This window comes from Etheostoma cragini, chromosome 12, assembly GCF_013103735.1.
Source record: "Etheostoma cragini isolate CJK2018 chromosome 12, CSU_Ecrag_1.0, whole genome shotgun sequence".
Taxonomy (NCBI): domain Eukaryota; kingdom Metazoa; phylum Chordata; class Actinopteri; order Perciformes; family Percidae; genus Etheostoma; species Etheostoma cragini.
Window position 1 is genome coordinate 19,401,952 of NC_048418.1, and position 10,511 is coordinate 19,412,462.

Genomic DNA, 10,511 nt, shown 5'->3' on the forward strand with positions numbered 1-10,511 from the left:
GAAGCTTGATGCTGTCATGTAAATAGTTTTAAAATCAGCAATAAATATAACAATTTTTGATCAACTCATATCAATTGCCTGCTTAAATGACATACCGGTTAAAGCCCCTAACATTTCAAGAGAACCCGACCCACTTCCTGGTTCAATCGGTCCACTTCCGGTTTAGGCCCCGCCCAGTCCGAGTACGGATCCGGAAACAGATAATTCATGTGGTAAACAGATACAGATACAGATAATGCTGTACTCGCTCATCCCTAATGGAAACACTCTTAGATCTTTGAGTTCAGCTCATGAGAAATGGGAGAAAAAAACAAAAGTGTTGCATTTATAATTTTGTTCATATATATAAATATATATATATATATATATAGTTCATGCAGAGATATGAATGATCTCAAAACTGCTTTAGACCCTCTCCAGCAACAGATCCGACAACAGTTTCAAAGTTGTACTGTTAAAAGCCTTGTTGTCGCTACAGACAATCATTAGCATCCCAATAGCTATAGTTGATAGTTGACATAAAATCCTGTCTTATAGTATTACATTTTGAAGTGTTAAGGCATTCAAATCAACACACTGTAGTTCATCCTATAATTTTTTAATGCAGTGCTATTTTCAGCCTGAAGACTGGCACATGTGGGTGGCGCAGTGGATATGACACATGCCTTTGGTATGGGAGTTCTGGGTTCAATTCCCTGCAAAACATCAACCAATGTGTCCCTGCATGGGCTCTGAGGTATATAGCGTAAGTCGTTTTGGATAAAAAAATCATCTAAATGACCTGTAATGTAACATTTGGACTTTCCCTGTGCTAATCCGTGATGAAGTTCTATGGTGAGTGCAACAAAATATATCTTATAAATAAGACAAAGGGTATGTTGGTGTGAACTTTCAGTTCTTTTGCTGGAGCGTGGGTGTCAGTTTTAAGCAGAGATAGTAACATGCTTTCCTCAAGTCTGATCTTAGAGAGGAAAAAAGGTTGTTGTTAGAGAAACAAAGGATTGGAACAGCAATGGTTTAATGAAATGTTTCAGGGGAGAACAGTGAAGAGAAAGTGATGAAGTATAATTTAAGGGCCTCAAGGGCACTACCACAACCACTGTTATAACTGGTATCTGAAAAAAAAAAAAAACCTTTAATTTTGTCTCTGTAAAGTCTCTTTTTGGTTTTTAAGGCATTTTAAGAGACGTTTCTTTATTGTTCAACTGTTCATGTGTTTTGAAAATGTGGCTTGATAGCTGAATGCCCCTATCATCTTGGCTGCTGCTGGTGATACAGTGCACATACTGTTATCAGTTATTTTACATGACTTTTGTTTTTTGGCAGTTGTTTGTATGGAAATTAATTAAAAAGTGGGTTTACATTTTACGTCATCTGTGTTCTTTTCCCCTGCCTTTGATTTCCAGTTTTAAGATTTAATTCACAAGCAAGGAATAAATCATCACTAGCACATTCTCATCACTATGGTAATATATATATATATACATACACAGTATGTATGTATATATACGCGTGTGTATGTAATATACAGTACATGTAATCATCACAGCTTGACAGTCTTATCCAGTGCCTTCTAAACAATGGTTTGGAGGTAAAGGGGCATTTCTTTTTGATCTGGCCCCAAGCTTGTAGTCTGAAGTGTGAAAGTTGGCTCAGCTCTCCTTTGACCAAAAATAGTCCTGATGGCTGAGAGCTGATGCCTATAGAATGCAGCACAATACTGAAAGTTTTAGAGAGGAGGCACTTCATCACAGAAAGTTATCATGATTATTACTTAGATGGTGGTGCTTTGTCAATTACTAAGTTCAAACTAAATCAGTTTTTCCACCCACTGTCCCTCCAAATCAGCCTGGCCAATCAAAGTTGTTTAAATGTTAATGGACTGCATTTATATAGTGTTTTTCTAGTCCTAAAGACCACTTAAAGCATTTTACACACTGAAATTTATTTCACAAAATCCAAGACCAAGAACAGATTCAGCACACAGAACAACTGGCTGAATACAGTACGTGTCTGGTATGTAAACGTAACACATATTTTACTACATGCAGTTTTTGATCTGCAGAATAGAATTTTCTTTTTGGTGGCATTTTGCCCTTTTTTTGTGTTCAATATTTTTAGTTTTCTTTAGAATCAGCGTATAGTTGTCACAAGCCTAGAGCGCCCTGTCTTTTAGTAGGAATCAACATTTAAAAACACGTTCAAGTATATTTTGATACATAATTCGCAGGACCTGCCAAACTATGAAAAAAGGGTGACTTATATTCCAGAAAAAACGGTACATTTCAAGGTACCAAATTGTCATCTATGTGTTTGCATAGTTGGTTGCAAATGCCAGGTTTCTTATTACATGCAAGACTCTTTTTTGTATTTGTTTTTTAAGATGCACATGTGAAATTGTGCAACAAGGCCATCTGAGCCTGAGGATAAATGCTGCGGTGCCACAGGTAACATTATCTTTCCTACATTAATGTTGGCAATATATGATTGCAGACAACGTGCCACTGCAGATACTTACCATATGTCTTATAACACAAAAAAGGGTGAAAAGGAAGTTGTGCCGTGAAGGGATCAGGGGATGTGTCAGAGTCCTTGCAGGACGCTGTAGCCTGGACAGCTGTAACAAAAGTATATTTTCTATGATAACAAGGCATCATTAGGAGTAAAAAATGACAGCACTGTCATCGTGTAAATGCAAGCAGTTAAGGCTGCAACAGCTCATTGTAACACTTGATCAAGAGTAATTTGCAATCTTTAAAACTACAAACCTTCACTTTTGTATTGGGAGCGGAGAGTCCTAGATGAGTCCTACCATCAACTAAATCTTACATGAAGTGTATTATGCCTACAGATACATCAACAAAAAATGTATCACTAATAAATACACTCTAGGAGAAGAAACTCGTTACACCGAATGGTTGGCTTTAAGTGTAAATTGTGCTGTGAAGTGCACTCCACGCCATACACTCATTTTGCCCTGGACAACGCTAATATGTTCCTGTTTATAAAACATTTCCAAACGCACTATTTTCGCAAATTCCCAAAACTCAAATTCGGCGGGGGATGTGTTTTACGTGGAGTCCTGCAGCGGATTATCCGCATGATGTACTGTTTGAGCAGAGGCTGCAGTTTGACCCTTTGCTATGTGGCAAAACACTAGCTGCTTGGTTAGTTTGGCAAAACACTTATTTGTTAGTTTATGTAGAATTGGAAAACAAACACAGCTAAATATTTCTACAACTCAACAACTGCCTTGGACATGAATTTGATGCAAAACAATTCACAAGATCATAAAAGTAATACACGGTTAGGAGTCTAGGTGAGCTAGCGTTAGGCATACTGTAACTTGTACCACACGTGGTGTGGTGTAACAAAATGTTAGCAGCTTGCTAACCTTTGACAACCAAACGTGTAATCTCGCCAAAACTCCAACCAAGGCCACAAGGTGGCGCTTTAACACCACATTACTTAAAAACAACGGCTATTGTGACCATTTTAGAAATAACTTTAAAATATTTATCCCAGAGAATGCTGACTCAGGAGAGGACCGTCGGGTCTTCTGGGGCGCAATTAAAGGATTTGTGAGAAATACAACTATTCCCTTCGCTTCCCACCTTAATCGATCAAGGCTGAGCAAAATTAATTCACTTGAAAATGAATTGCTAAAACATACACAAACACAACTGCTAAAACATGCTCAGCAAAGGGATGGCCCATCCGATGACAGTAAAAAGAAAATCAACACAGTCAGAATGGAGTTAAACAACATTTTGATACTACTAGCTGAATTTCAAATGGACATTTTTCAAGTTCAAGTTCAGGTTCAAAAACCTTTATTTGTCCCCAAGGGGCGCTTCATTTTGCTGCAGTAGCAAAAAATTGACACACAGTACATGACAATAAAGACAATATTGTCTTAATATTATATATTATAATAATATATTCAACAATATAAATTAAAATACAGTCTCAAACCAAATGGCAAAAATAAATGCCACAACATTAAACATTAATATTGCCAATACCAACGTTCAGTGTGTCTATAATAAAATTGAAGCAGATCTCAATAGATGGTCTCATTTGCCAAACTCATTACATGCACGGGTGTCAATTGTTAAGATGGATATTTTACCACGCATAAATTTATTTTCTTTGATGTTGCCCCACCACCCCCAACTGATTAGTGGAGGACAGTCCACTCCTTGGTCTCCAAATTTATTTGGGGAGGGAAACGGCCACTGGTGAAGCTAACAACAATTCAACGACATAAAATAGAGGGTGGTCTTTCTGTGCCTGACTTTAAATATTATTTTTGATCATTTGTATTGAGACCCCTCACAGATTGGCTTAACCCCAATTCTGATCCCTATTGAAAACCCATAGAACAGAACCTAGCATCCCCACATAGACTGGAGGATCTGATTAACTTTGTTGTAGGCTACCATTAAAACGAGCTAAGCTGCAGATTGGTCCCATTATGAGTTTCCTCTTATTAACATGGCTTACTGCAGAGAAGGAAACTAAGAATTAAGAAAAGCATGTGGAGTACCATGGGGTTCCCCTCTTACTACTCACCCTTTGCACTCCATTTTATACAGCAGAAGCCAAAACAGAGGTTTGGTCTCCCGAATCTATTCGTTTGTCCGGGATTCCTCTTATAAAACCCTTCCTATCTTACATGTTTGGTCTAACGATCTGGAACGCTACTACGAAGGTGATTCATTGGACTGGGATACAATCTGGTCCTTGATTGGCCTTGCTTATAAGAACCCAAACCATCAACAAATCTAATTCAACTATATCCACAGGACTTGCCTCCCTCCTAGGGAAAACTTTCTCATCGAATCGTTTAACTTCTCCAATCTGTACCCTCTGCTCAGATGGATTTATAGGCTCATACATGCATATGTATTGGGAATGCAAGGATGTGAAGCTCTTTTGGGGTGAGTTCTGCGCCACGTTATCTAATGTAATGGATGACACTGTCCATGTTCTCCCGCTGTGCTACTCTTGAATGATACCTCCTCACTAAAGTTGACATGTTGGAAAAAAACGTATGCTTTTAACAGGCACTACGGCTGCCAAGAAAATGCTGGCTCTACGTTGGAAACCTCCACATACAATCCCTAAGTCCCAATGGATTAACACATACATAGTAATTGATATGGAGCTATCAGTGGCAAGGATGCATGGTGTCAATACTATCTTAGCGTGGCAAACAATGGCAGACAAGGATAAGAAATTACTGTAACTTACAACCTGTGAAAAAACGGTTGGTTTCGGGGTCTCTCATGTCCTGCAATAATCTTATAGAGATCCAGGGTTGGGTGGGTGGGGTGGGGGTCGCATTTAGGGTATTTTTTATTTTTTTAATGTAAATTCCTTTTTAATTATTATTTTTATTGTTGTTTATACTTTCTCTTTTTTTTGTAATATGGTAAGTTGGTAGTCGGAATGGTGTAAATGTCTGAGTGTAAATACAATAAACAAATGTTTCCCAAAAAAAATGTCCGGTTTTCACTGTTTTTCATGGGACCATTAAGCGTGTAGTTGAAATGACTAGCGCTTTGCACACAATACTATGGGACTTTGTTGCGTAACGTACTTCCCGAGAGGCTTCCTCGTGGGCGGCTCTGCGCCGCGCACATACAGGGAGAAGATCAGACATGGGAGCACCAACAGGGAGCAGATAAGACAGGTGATCAAATACAGGGAGCAGGCAATTGGTAAGACAGTCTCAGATCATTAAAGTCACGGAGCCCATTCTCCCTATATAATCAGCTAAAACATGTATACATCTAGACAGGAGCACATACAGTGAGCAGATCAGAGAGGGAGCACATACAGGAAGTAGATCAGACAGCGAAGAAGATCAGACAGGGGAGCACATACAGGGAGCAGATCAGATAAGATAATAAGATAAGATAATTTGTTTATTAGTCCCCAATGGGGAAATTACTGCACTACACTCTGTGCACACACTTTTGTTAGTACTCACACACAGGCCTGAAAATACACACACATGCTCAGGACCTATACATGCACTATAAATGTAGAGATGTCAGAGTGAACGGGCTGCAACCAGCACCCTGAGCGGTCAGGGGGGGTACGGTGCCTTGCTCAAGGGCACTTGACAGTGCCAAGGAGGTGAAGTGGCATCTCTCCAGCCACCAATCCATGCTCCTAACTTTTTTGTCCATACAGGGATTTGAACCAGTGACCCTCCGGTTCCCAACCCAACTCCCTACGGACTGAGCTACTGCCACCCAATTATAGTGGTAACATAAATTAACAATTCAATCTAAAAAGCTCTTTAGAGAAGGAAATGTCTCTCCATTCATTTCACTCCATTGCTTACACAGTTGAACTGCATTTCCACGTGCCATCCCGGTTGGACAAGTTGGAGGCAAAGTGCATTGAGTGCCAAGCTAGCACATTTGTTTCAGTGTCTAATAAAGGTGCTGGAGATCTCAAAGCTCACATGGACACCAAACATCCTTATCTTATTACATTGAAAAGGTTTTAAGATATATTTAGTTGAAGCTGACACAGAATAGGTCATATTTAGAGCATTATTTTTTATGTATTTATTTGAAAAGAGCTATTATTTTGTTACAGGTTGTTTCTTTTATTAAATAAGTTATTTTTATACCATTGAGGCATAATAACCTCTGTTTCAAGGCCGGCCAAGTCTCCTCTTTTTTGGAAATAAAAATTTGGTCAACCTAGATTAGAATAATAATTACACTGTGTTTTGAAGATCATTAGTGTCTTCTGTCAGGCTAATGGTGCAGTCATCATGAGCACTCATCTTAGAAAAAAAAGAAAGAATTAAAAAATTGTTTTAAAACGGGGGGAATGGTTGTGAACCAGGTCTACGTTAGACCGGACATTTATGTCATTTGTGCATCCCTGGTTTATATAGGCTGGCAGTTTACGTCACGCAATACTAGCATGCACCAGTCAAAATTAAAACACCGCCATTTTGGTAGGAAAGTGGAGAGCCTAGTGGAGCGCCAAACGTGTCGTGACGAGTTAGCTTACTAGCTAGGTGCTCTTGTAATTCATTGCCTTTTTCCATAAATGCCTTGACTCAACATGGTAGATAGCTGCTTTGTGCCGGGGCGCCAGAACCAACAGGAAAAAGATAAAGGGAGGGAAAAATCAAAATGATTGCTGCCATAAAACATGCTAGAAGCTGTCAGAACCAAACCGAGCAATGGGAGCCCACAAACAATGGATTTTGGTTATGCTGTGACTATTTCATATCAGGTAACAGAAATATCTTATTTATGTAACGTTAGCTAGCAAAACAGACAAACGGTTTCTAACGGTTGAGGCTAGTAGGGCTACATCTACGACGAGAAAAGTTAAGTTAACTTAACCAAATGACTGGTTAAGTTTTGCCACCGGCCCTTAGGCAGGATTATCAAGGCGGGCCTCCCTACTTGTTGATATTTACATTGTTAATTTCCTATCCTGGCTTTGGCAAACATTCATAGTTTTATTGGACTTTAGCGTAGTTGTCCTCCATTTAGGTTATCCTGTATGTCTCATCTGCAGTTTTTTGCTGCATCCGCCGGAACAGAGCAGCAGCCCCACCCCCTGCAGAAAGCCGACAGGACTGAAACAGCGAATTTGTAGTGAAAAATTGTTAAAGCGTAAATTGATGTCAAAATATGTACAGGTTGGCAGGAAGGGGTAAAATGTTTTTGCACATTCTTTCGCTGTACGTTTTGTTGGTAAATGTAAGATATTTGCGTCACACATGTCTCGTCTTCATAGCAGGAACAAGTAAATTAATTCCACCCGTTCTTCTCAGTTCCGTTTGGTCAGTGGCTCTCACGGGGGTTATCCATGTATCCGTGCAACGCTTCTCTTGGGCCCTGCTCCACTCTATTCCTTTATACCTGGAGCATGTCTTTGACTAGGTGCTGGACAGTGGCTGCCCTGCAGTGTTTTCACGCTGGTATTTATTGCTGTTTTGTTGTTGTACTTTCGTTGAAAGTGTTCTCTCCTTTGGCATCATCTGTTAATTTAGCAACGCCACTGAAGCACAGAAAAAGTTCATTCAAAAAATAATAACTTCCAGTAAACTATCAGGTAGTCCATTCCCAAGTATGGAAAGTATATGTAAACAGAAGACTAAAAAGGCAAACAGCATTGTGGGCAATCAGAAGCACCACCTTACCTCCTTATTTGAACTGCTGCCTTCAGGATGACGATACTGTGCTCCTCTGTTTACAAAAAACAGATCCAAGGTATCCTTTGTTCCACAGGCCATCAAACTCATTAATAATAAAGATCCTGTACGGTGAGGTATCTTATTTTTTTTCAGCTTGTCTGGAACCCTATCTCTCCACCCATATGCCTGAGTGTTCTGGTCTACGTTATGAGTAGCAATGTATAAATGTTACAAGTCTTCTTTGTCTTATTTGTATTAATGTAATTTGAATAATATGCCATGTGATGTGATTTCTGCTGCAATCTAATAATCATAAGCAACAACAACTGTATGGCTTGTAGGTAGGTGGCGGGTGGCTCAATCCACCCAAGGAGACTGTTGTGTGTCCAACGTGTGGATAGACTACACCATTGTCAGTGTACATCGCAGTTGATTAAGTACACCGCCACACATAGGGGTGCCCTCCCCCAAAAGAAAATAAATGATTACTGGTCAATTATATACAGTAGGCCTTGGCCTAAGTTATAGCTAGGTTAAAATGTCTTTAAATTAATTCAGTATATACATGTTTCAGGCCCTTTATCCATTATACAAGTTGCTAAGTAGGCTATTGACAGTATAAAAATAATTCAATAAATGAAATTGTAGTACATCATCAGCTTATGTGACCTGCACTGCTGGAAGAATTCATTGTAACACTAACATTGATGGAATATTGGCGCCATCTGCTGGATCATTTGCACTAATTGCCTCACTGTTTGAAAGGCTTCATAGATCTGTTTACATGTAGCCTTATGTATGTGTACATGCATATAATGTATGCACTTATACTATATACAACTTACTGCATTTATGTACATAGTAGTCAAACACTGATGTTTAACGTTACCTTTGTCACAGGCTAACAAGCTCCCGAGGTACATAAGCTGTTATTTTTATGATTTTTATCATATATCTGGTGACTATACCTTTGTAAGGTCCTAAGGCATAAGACAGTTGATGATTGTTGTTTGCTATTTTATTTAGGATTGTTGTTCGGAAGGCGAACGTCTTTTTTTCTTAAATTGGGGGTACCTTCAAATATACTTCATAAATAAAGAAGGCAACATATAATGTTTAACTTTATCTTGTTCATCTTTGTTTTTAGCCGTAACATGAATGTTGTAATAAGTTGTATACAGAGGTTAGATTGGGCAGAGCACCGTAGCACAGCACCAATTATTTTGCCTCGAATGTTTTGCGTGCACCCCCGAATGCATTTTTAAAAGTTGACTGACAAATAAGAAACCGTGCATCACTTCGTAAGTCCAAAGAGGAGGTCTTCAGAAGTGGGGACAGAGTCCTGTATAACCAGGCCAGGAACACACTGACCAAAGAGATCGAAGCAGCTAAAAGGAGCTAAAATGACAAGCTGGAAAACCGCTTTACAAACAGCCACCCTCAGTCAGTGTGGAGAAGCCTGCAAAAAATCACAAACTACAGGAGACAATTCCTCTGCATACTGCTGGTTCTGATCGACTGGTTCATAACTCATCATATTAATTTACTCCTGCCAACTTTGCACTATTGTCTCAACCTGTCTACAATGTTTCTCTTTATGGTTTGTATATATTGTTTATTTGTTGGTTGTTTTGTACAAGTAAGCACATTGTTATCAATACAATCCAAAGCGAAATTCCTCATATGAGTCGTCATACCTGCCAAATGAAGCTGACTCTGATTCCTAGTTTCCACTCTTGCTGTAAAAAGCTGTGCAGCTTCAGGTTTATGGATGCGTTCTGCCTTAGACATGCTGTGGCAGATGTGTTGCGTTTAAGCTTCATGTATTTCAATTCAATTTCAATTCAATTTTATTTATAGTATCAATTCATAACAAGAGTTATCTCAAGACACTATACAGATAGACCACACTCCAGAATTTACAAGGACCCAACAGTTCTAGTAGTCTCCTCCAGAGCAAGCAACAGTGCGACAGTGGCGAGGAAAAACTTCCTTTTAGGCAGAAACCTCGGTCAGACCCAGGCTCTTGGTAGGCGGTGTCTGACGACCAGTTGGGGTTAGAATGAAGAGTGGCAATAACAAAAATAGAAAAAATTAGTAGTCTGTAGCAGTTCTTTGTAGTAGTTCATGGCATAGCAGGACGGTGTGCGGCATTACAAGGCACAGCAGGACGTAGCAGGGCACTGCAGTGTAGCAGTAGAACATGGCATCACAGGACATGGTGCGGGACCAAGGCGACAGCTGCTATCCTGATTTTGGAGCCTCTCTGATCCAAGGGAACATTCTGGGGGAAAAGAACATAAGGACTCCGGGGAATGACTCCCCA